We start from the raw sequence: 13,470 nt of genomic DNA on the forward strand, positions 1-13,470 counted from the left end.
GTTTTGCAGAAGAAACTGACACCAGCAGAACATTTCTCCCATCTGGAGAGGAAGGGGTGAAACAAGAAACCAAAAGAGAGAAGGAAAACCAAGGCAGGTTGTAAAACAGGTGCAGATTTGGGACACAGAGGGTCAGAATATCCCATGGGGATGGGGTGTCTGGAAAAAAACATTTAAAAAATTTTATTGTGGTAATGTATATATAACACAACATTAGCCATTTTAACCATTTTTCAGAGTACAGTTCAGCAGCCTTACGTACATTTACCATTTGTGCTACCATCACCACCAACCATTACCAAAAAGTTTTGATCACCCCACACAAAAACTCTGTAACCATTAATCAATAATTCCCTTTATCCTCCCCACAGCCCCTGGGAACTTCTAGTCTTCATTCTGTCTCTATGGATTTTCCATCTATTTCATATATAAGTGGAATCAGACAATTTCTGGTTTGGTGTCTGGCTTGTTTCACTGAGCATAAAGTTTTCAACATCCATTGGGGTTGCAGCATGTGTAAGAACTTCATTCCTTTTCACAGCTGTGTATCATTCCATTGTCTGTATGGAACACATTTTGTTTATCCATTCATCTGTTGATGGACACTTGGGAGGTTTCCTCCATTTGGCTATTGTAGATAACATGGCTATGAGCGTGGGTGTACAAGTGTCTGTTTGGGTCCCTGTTTTTGGAAAGACTTTTGAGAATAGAAATAAGTCAGATGGGGTCTATATTAGTTAGGGTTCTCTAAGGAAACAGAATCAACAAGAGATGTCTATAAATATAAGATTTTATGAAAGCGTCTCACATAACTGTGGGGATGCACGAGTTCAAATTCTGTAGGGCAGGCAGTGAACTAGCAACTCCAATGAAGATGTTTGATGAAATCCTCAGGCAGCAAACTGGGAAATCCAATGAATTCCTCAGGAAACGCTTCACTGGTCAGCTGAAGAAGAAATGAAGGTCCTCTATCTGTCTCGCTTAAAAGTCTTCAACTGATTGCATTGAATCCAGCTGATTGCATTCTATCATTGCGGAAGACACGCCCTTTGTTGATGTAATCAGTCACAGCTGCAGCCAGTTGACTGATGATTTAATAAACCGAACTTCTGGCTTATTAACCAGCCACAAATGTCCTTGCAGTAATGGTTAGGCCAGTGCTTGCTTGACCAGACAGCTGGGTACCATCACCTGGTCAAGTTGACACATGAACCTAACCATCACAGGGTCTTAAAATACCACACCCTGATGCTGAATTGTGAAATCCCATCCCTGGGTCCTGCAGCTTTCCTGGGAAAAGTACTCTCAAAAAGTTCAGTTGGTCACATTTGTTGGATTTTTGTCTTTTTATTATTTTTTTAGGAGAACTTGGCACAGGGTTCGTAAGGCAGAGCTGCTGCTTGTAGTCTTAGTCCAGAATATGTGAAGAAATTGAGCCAGAGCAGATGATTTTGATGACCAGACAAGGTAGGAGCAGGTAAGATTCCTAGTTTTACCCATATCCTTGGTGGATTCCAGAGGTTCACACTTATGCTATCCAATGTGCAATGTTTACTTTTCCTAGCCTGGCTAGTTTGTTTTGAAATCCTGTCATTTTTCAAGTAAATAAAATACTTGAATGATGTGATCATGGAGACAGAATACACTTAGTAGGGCTTTGGGAGATAATGAAATTAATTGTAATTAATGACATAAAAATGGAAGTGTATTAATAATTAGGACACTTGCATCATATGAGCCTGGTGATGATGGAAGGTGTGCTGGAGTTGATCTGTTATGTACCCCAAAAAAGACCATGTTCTGTTAATCCACTCTTTTGGGGGAAGACCTATTGTGGGTGGGGGCTTTTGATTAGATTGTTTCCATGGAGATGTGACCCACCCATTCAGGGTGGGTCTTAATCATGTTTACTGAACTCCTTAAGAGAGGTTAAAGGGAGGTTTGCTTGGACAGAAATGCCCCAAGACAACCAAGGAGAGAGCTCAGAGAAGCTAAGAGAGACAGAAGCCCAGAGACATTTTGGAGAAAACCATTTTGGAACCAGAACCTGGGAACAAAGGACCATCAGATGCCAGCCACGTGCCTTCCCAGCTGACAGAGGTGTTCCGGAAGCCATCGGCCTTTCTTCAGTGAAGGTATCCTCTTGTTGATGCCTTAGTTTGGGCATTTTCATGGCCTTAGAACTGTAAATTTTGAGCTAATAAACCCCCATTGTAAAAGCTAATCCGTTTCTGGTATGTTGCATTTTGGTATCTTTAGCAAACTGGAACAGAAGGCAAACCAGTTCTTCCTTGGAGTAAAACCATTGGAAAAAAAAAAGAAAGAAAATATGCTGAAAACAAAATGCAGCATGGGAAATAAGACTTACCATTTATTTGCATCCTCCGAATCTGAGAAGAGCTTTTTTCCAATTATAAATGCATCCATAAGGGATTTTCAGTTTAGATGTATTTAGTCATGAATATTGTCCTGCTGTGCTTTTGTAAGTGAACACAGTTTTATCCCTTATTATAGGAAAATTCCCTAGATTCTCCATTAATGTTTGTAAGCTGTAAAGTAAAATACGTGCCTTTATCTTACATTGATTCATATTATAATGTGTTGAGCTCACAAAGTAGGTTACATTATAGATATCTTTCCCTAGGTAGTTTTCATTCCAAATTAAAATATTTTGTCACAAGTATATAAAGATGCACATTTTAAAAAAATAATCTTGAATTTATATTTTATTAAAATATTTTTAAACAGAAATTTCATGATTCCCAAAATGATATGTATATATATTTTTTGTTCCTGTAATATATAGTTTAATGTAATCAGAATATTTAGATATGTTTGTCTTGATATGTGACCTGACAAATTTATTGAATAATGAAGACCTCAAAGTGTTTTTTTTAAACTAATTGGACACTTTCTTGTAAAAGTAGAATGTATGTAGCAAATGTCATACAATGCAAAATTCTAGGTTCAAAATCATGCGGCTACCATATCATATATTCTTGCTGCTATTGAAGAGAAATAAACGCAGCAAAATCCCATATCAGGTGTCTCCCAGGTGTGGCTTTGATAGGATTCAATGGTGGTGAATTGAGGCCATTGTCCTGGGTTTAGGTTAATTCGGAATGAGAACACCTTGACTCAACAGGGAGATTGAAATCAAAGCCCTTTCGGGCAAACCATATGGCCCCTGGGACTGATGTTTTCATGTTCGAGCCTTTTCCAGAACTTGACAGATTCTTGTAACAGATGTGATGTTACTTTATGAAGCCTAGTACAATTAACAGAATCATTAAGATGTTATTTCTGAAACAGAGATAAGTTACTGGCTCATAAGTCTGGGCTATGTCACTCCTTCTTTTACAAAAGGAGGCACAATTTTCTTTTACGAATAGAAAGAGAATCAGTAAAAAGTGGGACTCTTTGGCGATTCCCAGGGTACCCAGCCTGCCTCTCAGCTCTGTCAATGACAAATCTGCTGCCCACCCACAGAAAACAAGCTAATTTGCTTATCCTCCCCAGCCTGAGCTATCTAATTGTTTGCCAGCTTTTGACCACCTTGCCCTTTGAAGCAAGTTGCAGACAACAAATTCCATTCCCAGAATTTAGTCCACAGATTTGGGAAAAAAAAAAAAAGTGAAAACAAGGAAATGAACAAGAATTAAGATGCCCAGTTAAATTTTGAATTTCAGATAAACAATGGAACATTTTTTTCAAAAATATATACCAAATATCACATGGGTCATACTTATACTAAAAAACAAAACAAGACAGCTCTTGTGTGTCTGATATTCAAATGTAACCCTGTGTTCTGTATAATTGATTCTCATTTCTTGCAGTAGTTTTGTTTTATAAAATTGCGATGAACAAATAATTAAGCAAATCCTAACCATGGCTCTTAGGGGAAATACAGGATTAGAATTCCTGTGAATTTCTGGTCAAAACATTTTCATCAACCAATCAATACATATGCATGTTTTCTGCGTGTTTCTGTTTAAAGATGCCATGTTTAATACACTTGGTGATTCATTAACGTTGAACTCATGGTCAACGGACTGTAGCTCATGGCTGAACAAAACTTGGAAAATGCACATATTTTCTCCATAAGTATATCGCAACCTTCTCTTGCTTAGGACACTAGATAACATTTCAGCACTAAAGTTGGGGGCCATTTAAACAGCAAAATCACCCACAAATAATACAAAAATAGAAAAAAAAAGTGACAGTAAATATACTGTGGAAAGGACACTTGTTTACACGATGACAGCTCAATCAGGAAGACAGAGCATCACCTGGTTTGACATCAGCTGGGAATGGGTGTGTCAGGTGACAAAATTTTCACCACTGTGCGAATACTTGTGAATGATTGTGAAAATGCAGTAAATATTGATTTGGGGTTGCACATACATTTCAGCAAGTAGGTGAATCCACAAAGCCAGAATCCATGAACAATGAGGATCCACTGTATTTTATCTGGCAACCCACTCTGGAAGGAGCCCAAGTCAGTTTTCGACACCACACGTCTTTCTTTTCCACTTCTTTGACTCTTCTTGAGGTCTTGCCCCAGATCTCACACTAGTTGTGGTTTCTCTTTTGACTTGCTCTCTTTGTCAAGGATTGTGGTGATAAATTTCCTCTCAGTGTCAGCAGTGCCTGTCTGAAAATACTTTCAGCAGATAAAAGTCTACCGTGTTTATTTCAGGAGGACGCCTTGGTCCTAGAACCAACCAAATCCATCAGGAGCCATACATGCTGGTAATGGAGAAAGCTCACTTGGTAGAGAAGAGCGGACCCTTTGCAGCTAAGCCCTACAGCTGTAGGATATTACAAACATCAGGAAATGGTGGAGCAAGACTTACAAGAGCCAGTACTTGGAAAAGCATGGAAGATGTGCAAGAAGGTTATACATGATTTTATCAGCTATCACAGGAAGTTGTTAGGAGGCTGTTTCACAACCACAGGGAATACAAGAAATGCCATCCCTCTGAAAGAGGATCTCCAGAAAGGATAGGTTGGTTCTTTGCAGCATTATTTGAATAAATATAGCAGCTGTTAGGAGCAATAAATATGCACCAGATTTTTTTCAGTGCTGGGGGTGAGAAGACAAAATGGGGAAGTGCTATAGAAACTATCTTATTTCTCATATCAGTGCATATGTTAGAAAGGAATAAAAGCCACCAGAGAAGGAAGGATTCAATATTCTGTGGAAGAATTTTAGAATTGAACAGATCCACAGTATTTTGGGAAAGGGACCCAGAGAAACAGATTAGCTCATTGGAAGAGCTGTGGGTGTGCACACATATGTGAGTATATGTATACCAGGTATTTTTATTTGCTGGGTTTTTTCCCCTGAAAGGAAGCCAAGTGTTTTTTTCACAAGTGAAGATTCACGATTTAATTGGAAACAAAGTATCTTTTGATGGTGCTCTAATGGACATTAGAGACAACCAGATTATTTTGGTGTTAAAAAAAATGGTTGACTTAGAAGTATAGTTAGAGTATAATGTTCTTCATGTACATTACAAGCACCCATAATCAAATTTAGGTAATAAAAAGTATTTCTTATTGATTGTCTAAACTCTTTATTTTTTTTTTTTTGTTTGTTTGTTTTAAATATATCATCTTGTTTTTCTGGGGAGGCGGGAGCATTGTCTTAAGTGCCTTGGTGATAAATTTGTCCCTGGTCACAATATATTTTGGGTAGAAAAGAACAAATTTGAAGTAGCTCTAATTGGATCATATTTAGACAGCATCATGCAAGTTGGAGAGTGGCTTGCCTTTGAGTTGATTTGAGAAATGGTGAGTTTTAAAATAGGTTTTAAGCATTTGATGCCTGACTAAAACATTGACATATAGTCTTAAATCAAAATATATTATGAATTCAATAAAAACCACAGCACTGAAGGAAATCTACTGCATATTTATTGCTCCTAGCAGTTGTTATATTCATTCAATAATACTGCAAATAACCAGCCTATGTTTTCTGGAGGTCTTCTTTGAGAGTGAGGGCTTTAAATTTGTGTTTTGTTATCATTCATTAGAGAGTCCTGTATAATCATGGGCCGTAGCTCATGGTTTATTTCCCCCAGTTGAAATCAAATTTTTTTACCATGACCTGATTTCTCAAAGAAAGACATTTTCTCATCCATAATACCTAGTTTGTTTGTCCCTGAAGGATGTTTGGCACTACATGAAGATGTTTTTGGTTTCAAAACTGGAGGGGAAGATGCTCCTAGCATCTAGTGGCCAGGTTTGCTGCTCCACATCCTATAATGCCCAGAATGGGCCATCACAGAGAATCATGCAGCCCCAAATGTCAGTAATTCTGAGGTGTGAAATCTTGTCCTAAAGGTATAGTCATGGTGTTACTGTAATGTATGGCTCCTGCTTGTGGTAGATTGAATCATGTCCCCCAGAAAAGACATTTTTAATTTTAATCCATGTTCCTGTGGGTGTGAAACCATTTTAAATACTACCTTTGAATATGTTAAGGTGTATTGGTTTAGATGTACTATGTCCCCCCAAACTCCATGTTCTTTGATGCAATCTTGTGGGGGCAAACGAATTAGTGTTGATTAGGTTGGAATCCTTTGACTGAGTGTTTCCATGGAGATGTGACGCAATCAACTGTGGGCAAGACCTCTGATTGGGTAATTTCCATGGAGGTGTTGCCCCACTCATTCAGGGTGGGTCTTAATTGAATCACTGGAGTCCTGTAAAAGTGTTCACAGACAGAAGGAGATGCTGCAGCCAAGAGACACTTTGAAGAATGCACAGGAGCTGAGAGTGGAGCTGGAACACAACCTGGGATCAGCAGACACCAGTCATGTGCCTTCTGAGCTAACAGAGGTTTTCCAGATGCCATTGGCCTTCCTTCGGTGAAGATATGCTTGTGCTGATGCCTTCGTTTGGACATTTTCATGGCCTTCAGACTGTAGATTTGTAACCAAATAAACCCCCTTTATAAAAGCCTATCCATTTCTGGTATTTTGCATAATGACAGCATTAGCAAACTGGAACATAAGGTAAGTCAGGTTGTGGATTCATTTGTGAATAGGATCTTTGAAGGTTCTATTTAGGTTTGGCAAACTGGATCTGGATGGCTTTAATCCAGATTACTGGAGGCCTTATGAAGAGAATACAGAACTCACAGGAGCCAGAAAATAGAAGACACCATCATGTGATGGGAGGCGGAGATGAAAGCCAACGAAATCCGAGGATTGGCGACAGCCAGCACAAGAACGCTACAGATTCTGGAAGAAAACAAGCCTCGACAATGTCTTAATTTTGGATTTCTTCTAGCCTCTATACCATGAGCCAATAGATTCCTGTTGTTAAGCCAATAGTTGTTTATGGTATTTGTGTTAGAAGCTCTGGCAAGCTAAGTCACCCTCTATCACCAAGACCAGCTGTGATCAATGACATATTTTGATGTAATGTGGTTGGGTGATATTCACAAACACATGATCTTAAATACTACAGGGACAATAAAACAAGGCAGCAGGCATACTGAAGTTCCAGAAATACTGATGGGAAAATTACTTCCTTGTAGCTGCCGGGATTCAAAGATGGATATAATTTGGATGCGACTCTCAAGGAATCCCAATATATTGGGGATGCATATCCGAAAATGGAAAAATTCAGTGTAATGTGGGAAGATGCTCTTTGTTCTCTGCTACTGCATCTTTTCATCCTGCCACTCTCAACAGCCCCCTAGGAACCAGTGTCGTTGTTAAGCAGGGCACCTGGAGTTTTATTTTAGCTTTGCCCCTGAGCAGATCTTGCAAAGGAAGCTTGTCTCTACACACTTTAGCTTATCCTGCTGGGCATGGGATGGGGTTGCTTTTCCAAGAGCAGAGTTCCTGGTAAGACTGTCAGAAATGAGGTAATGCTTTTGACTCATCACAAAATATTTATACACAATATGTGATGTACTGCTAGAGGAAATAAAGTATTTTAAATAGGGTGCCAGAATCAAATTCAAGGGGCATAATTGAGGTAGGATCTGAGTTCTCAGCCCAGATAGATAGTTGGAAAAGCCCCATTTTATTTGAGCCCAGTGGGAAAAAGAAGGTGGACCTGCCAATCTATCGTATTCCCTAGTTTTTACCTGTGCAAAGCCTGTGGTACCTCATGTCAGCATGCATGTTCTCTGATTTAATGCTGTTCACTTTTACAATAAAAGTATTTAATAAACTTTTATTACTATGGAAGCAATGCATATTCATTGCAGAACATTTTAAATACCAAAAGCAAAAATGTAAAAATTAAAACATATTCCCACCACCTAAAGGTTACAACTATTAACACGTCCTTACTCTATAACCCTCCAGATCTTTTTTCTTATACATAAGTATCTTTTTACCAAAATGAGATTACACTGTATATACACTGTTTTAGGATCTACCATTTTTTTTTATTCAGTCAACAGTTCCACCTTTCTATTTTAGTAAACTTTCAGCCCTTCTAATACTCAGACCATACTCAAATGTCTCCAATTTGTCCACCTCAAAATTCCTTTACAATTGGTTTTTCAGAATCCAGTACAGGGTTGTGTATGATATCTGATCACTCTGTGCATGCAATTGCTTAATTTGTTTAATTGCTTTTCTTCTTCTTCTTTTTTTTGTCCATTGTCCCATGGCAAGGTTCAGATCAGCTTTCTTACAGACGATTCCTCTTTCCAGACATGTCCTGTGCCGTTGTTTAGTTTGGCTGTTTACTTTCTAATTTCTGTGCCCTCCTTCAGAAGCAGAGACAGCTGAACATCTAAAGGGTTTAATTTCAAACAGAGCAGACTTTGCATGTTCTGCATAATCAATAAGGAAACCCCAGTGCAGGCCCAAGGCTCATCTTTTGAAAACACTTGGGAGGATTTTACTTGATGGAACCATCTCTCTTGTCTCTGATCATATGAAGACTTATTGGCAACAAATGTAATGAAGAACAATGTTACTTGTCTATTGACACTGTAATTTCTCCTTTCCTTTAATTACTGAAATTCATTTCTCAATCAATGGGCCTTCTATTGGCTTCTATAATTATAAGAAGCCTTGAAGGGCAAATAGGGCAGTGTCCAATCACAATTAGCTGGCCACTAAGGGAAATACAAATATAAATTTTTCTTCACAGTCTATCAGTTTAATTAATTGATCACTTCTCTCAGTTTTAACCTCCACAAAGGTCTGTGCATGGTGGAACAATGAGGAAAAACTCAATTGTCGCATTAGAGATTTTACCTCATATCTGAAAAAAGCATCAGGAATTTTGCAATATCTCAAGAGTAAATTAATGGCTTTAATAGGATATATTAGATATCACATTTGAAGCTACATCAGGTGCTGTCAGTCTTTTTTTTTTTGCAATTAAGAATGTGCTGCTTCATATTTGTTTTTAATATCAGCTTTATTGAGCTATAATTCACAACTATAAAATGAGGCCTTGTAAAGTGTAAAATTCAGTGGTTTTTAGCATATTCACCGAGCTGTGAAACCGTCACCACTATCTAATTTTGAAATATTTTCATCACTCCACAAAGAAGCCCCATATTCAATGGCAGTTACTCTCTTCCTTCTCCCCTAGCCCCTGCAACCACTGATCTCCTTTCTGTCTCTATGGATTTACCCATTCCAGACATTTCATATATATATATTATTTCACATAAATATGTGGCCTGTTCTACCTAGCTTCTTTTACTTAGCATAATGTTTTCAAGTTTCTTCTGTGTTGTAACCACCTTTTAACTTTCTTGATCAGTGCTGCTATGAATGTTTGCATACAATTTTCTGCATGAACATATGTTTTCATTCCTCTTGGGTGAATACCCAGGAATGAAATTGCTAGGTCAAATAAGAACTCTATATTTAACTTTTTTAGAAATTGCCCAACTCTCTTCCAACATGACTGAGCTATTTTACATTCCCACCAGCCATGTAGGGGGTTCTAATTTTTCCAAATCCTCCCCAACACTTGTTAATGTCTTTCTTTAAAAATTGTAGCTGCCTCACAAAATTTTAACCATAGAAATTCTAATATTAAAATCCAATTTGGAGGCTTTACTTCTCATCACATGAAGATTATTTGATTGACAAAAGGATGCACTACCAGAGGTTTTCTTTTAATGTCATTTTTCACATATATTTACAAAAGGTACTTTATACACACAAACGTTAATTTTCAAAAATAACTGTTTTAAGTTTCATCTAGGTTTGTAACTCTTAATCTCCTGGAGGCACCAATTTACCAGAAAAAAAAATCAGTTTCTCCTTTATGGTCAAAGGTATCTCCAGCAGAACCTCAAAAGTGCCCTGATACCTTTGAGCCTTTCCTCTTTCAATGACACCCACAGGGGATCACTAGTTACTAAAACATGCTAGAACTCTTGAAGACAATTGTACAGCAATGTAGCTTACAAGGGGTGACAGTGTGATTGTGAAAACCTTGTGGATCACACTCCCTTTATCCAGTGTATGGATGGATGAGTAGAAAAATGGGGACAAAAACTAAATGAAAAATAGGGTGGGGGGGATGATTTGGGTGTTCTTCTTTACTTTTATTTTTTATTCTTATTTTTACTTCTTCTGGTACAAGGAAAATGTTCAAAAAATAGATTGGGGTGATGAATGCACAACTATACGATGGTACTAGGAACAGTTGATTGCACACTTTGGATGACTAGATGGTATGTGAATATATCTCAATAAAATTGAATTTAAAGAAAAACACGCTAGAATTTTCCACTGTAGCTGCCCACCCTCTGCTGCACTCATGGCCTTGACCAATTGCTATGATCACAGCGTCTTCATGAAGGTTAGACTTTTCCAAGAATGAAGCGACCATACCTCTCTACTCTGAATCCTCTCTGTCTGCCCCAGTTCCACTGCCTGCTTACATTTTTCTTTTTTAACTCAGGTTATAGTTCCTTTCTCACTGGCTTTGGCACCATTTTGGTAGGCTGCTTATTATGTGTTCTTCTTTCTCCAGAAACCTGGAGCAAATTACCCCCAGGTTGGATTGAAGGATATTTGAGTTGCAACACACAGCACCACAAATGAAAACTTGCCTTTTCCCACAGAAAACCAACTGGTTCATGAGATGGAACTTTAGTGACTCTAAAGTCTAGGTAAGTGGGTGTCTTGGTGAGCGATTGCTTTCCCCATGGAAGTGAACAGCTGTGTTTCTGCTCTGTGCAAGGGTTCTCTGCTCCTCATTCTGTATCACTACAAAGATTGTTATTGGGTGCCTGGTCTCATTCAGGAACCCAACTTCCCATTGGAGAATGACTAAGCATGAAACAGTAGCAGCAGGAAGCACTCAACAGATGGAGACCAGTTGCATTGGTTTGAGCAAAATGGATAACTCACTTTCACACCTGCCCTTCCCTAAATCATTTTCCTCCCAGCAGCCAAAATATCCTTCGTGCTTCCCTCTGTTGAAAGTTCTGCCCCACCCTTCAAGTCTAAGCCTGGTTGTCCATTCACAAAGAGACCTTCTCCAACTTCCCTTCCCTTCCCTCTTAAATTATGAATCTTTTCCCCTTTTCTCTCAACGCCTGCTTCTTTTCCTTTGTGACACTGATCAGCATTATAATTACATAGTTATAGGTGTTTATTTGCTTCATGTTTCCCCTTTCCAAGCTCCAAGAATGTGGGAACTCCAGCTCTTTGGTTCCTCTAACTTCCCATTGCTAATGTCATGCCTGGCACATAGTGGACTCAAAAATATTTTGAATGAATAAATAAAAGTGGATAGTATGGGTTCAAGCTCAGATCTAACTCAGTTAGTTCCCTGTAACCCTTTATTCACTCTGGTTCCTTGGTGTGTGTGGCAACCCATGGCCTGAGGAAAACAGGCCTGCAGATCTTTGGTGCACAGCTGTCTGCGGGACCCAGGCAGCTAAATGTTTGACCTATTGTCTTTCTAAGCCAGTAAAGAGAAAAAGGGTAAATTGACCGTAAAATGTAACTTTATGCAAGCAGGCAGGACGTGAGAGGCTCTTAGTCTCACAGAAAGAGCAAAATGTAACTGTTCAGGTGCTATTCTAGTCCTTCCTGCACCACCCCTCAGGTCAGAGTGACCTGTTCCTGCATCTATGCTCCCCCCACCCTTAGGAGGGCCTTTGTCTTAAACCCTTAGAAAAGGCCTTCTGTCCTCTTTGCATCGCTGGGTCATCTTCTCTGTGAACGCGATGCCTGCCCGGCCTGAGAGAGCCGTCATGATCTCTCCACGACTTCTCACCCTGTAAGTAAGCCCTGAATAAAAGTTCATGTGTCAGAAAATGCTCGTTGTCTTCTTTGGCCTCTGGACTGGCATGGCCCTCTTGGGCTGCAACAGTGTGGAATGACCTGCTTCTTCTACTCCCATATGATTATTTGATGATTCAGTTTCCATCACCTCTTCCACGAGTCACCTTCCAAATTCCCTTAGTAGAACTGCGAGGAGAAATGTGTTAACAAACTAGGTCTGAGTGTGTTATTAGAAGGTCCACTAGCAAGGGCAGCCCTTGGCTGGATGCTGGGAACCCAGTCCTGTTCCCGGCCCTGATGTGAAAAGTTCCCTACCTGATAAGGTTGTTTCACTGTGCCAGACTGTACAAACAATATGACCCATGGTAAACCCCTGGTTTCCTTCTTGGAGTCTAGAATTTTGGTAGGTGCCAGGGGATGTCTACAGGACCAGCTCCCAAGAAAATCCTGGGACTGGGTCTCTAATTGGCAGAAGGACTGGATGTGTGTGACTCAAGTCTTCTGCTATATGTGTGTGTGTGTGTGTGTGTGAGAGAGAGAGAGAGAGAGAAGACATTTATTTTAAGGAATCAGCTCATGCAACAATGGACATTGGCAAGTCAAAATTCATAGGGCAGGTCAGCAAGCTGGAAACAGGCAGGAGTTTGAAATTTGTAGGAAAGCCTGGAAATTCAGGTGGGATTTTTTTGCTATGGTCTTGAGTCAGAATTTCTTCCTCTCCAGTAAAGCTCAGTTTTTGCTGCTAAGGCCTCCAACTGATTGGACACGTTCACCCTCATTTTTGAGGGTTATCTGCTTTACTTAAGTCAATGGATTATAGATGTTAACCACATCTGCAAAATGCCTTCACAGAATACCTAGATTAGTGTTAGATTAAATAATTGGGCACCATAGCATAAGACAAGCTGACACATAAGACTTTGCATTATAGTCACTTGTAATGAATCTTGTAGCAAATCAGTGAGCCTCACTGTTGTCTCATGGAAGCACAAGACAAATTGAATATAAAACCTTTGGGTTTTCACAGTATCTGAGGTGTACGTATATTGTACTTAATATGCTGCCTCATTACACATATTTATTTGTGTGCTTAAATCCATCCCCTATCTAAATATCAGGACTTTACATGAAGGGAGTATTTGTCATTTATTTTTGTTTTTTCAAGATCTAGAAAGAGGTTTGGATCATAGCAGGTTCTCAACACGTATTTATTGAACAGATGTTGAAT

This window comes from Choloepus didactylus (assembly GCF_015220235.1).
Source record: "Choloepus didactylus isolate mChoDid1 chromosome X unlocalized genomic scaffold, mChoDid1.pri SUPER_X_unloc1, whole genome shotgun sequence".
NCBI classification, from domain to species: domain Eukaryota; kingdom Metazoa; phylum Chordata; class Mammalia; order Pilosa; family Megalonychidae; genus Choloepus; species Choloepus didactylus.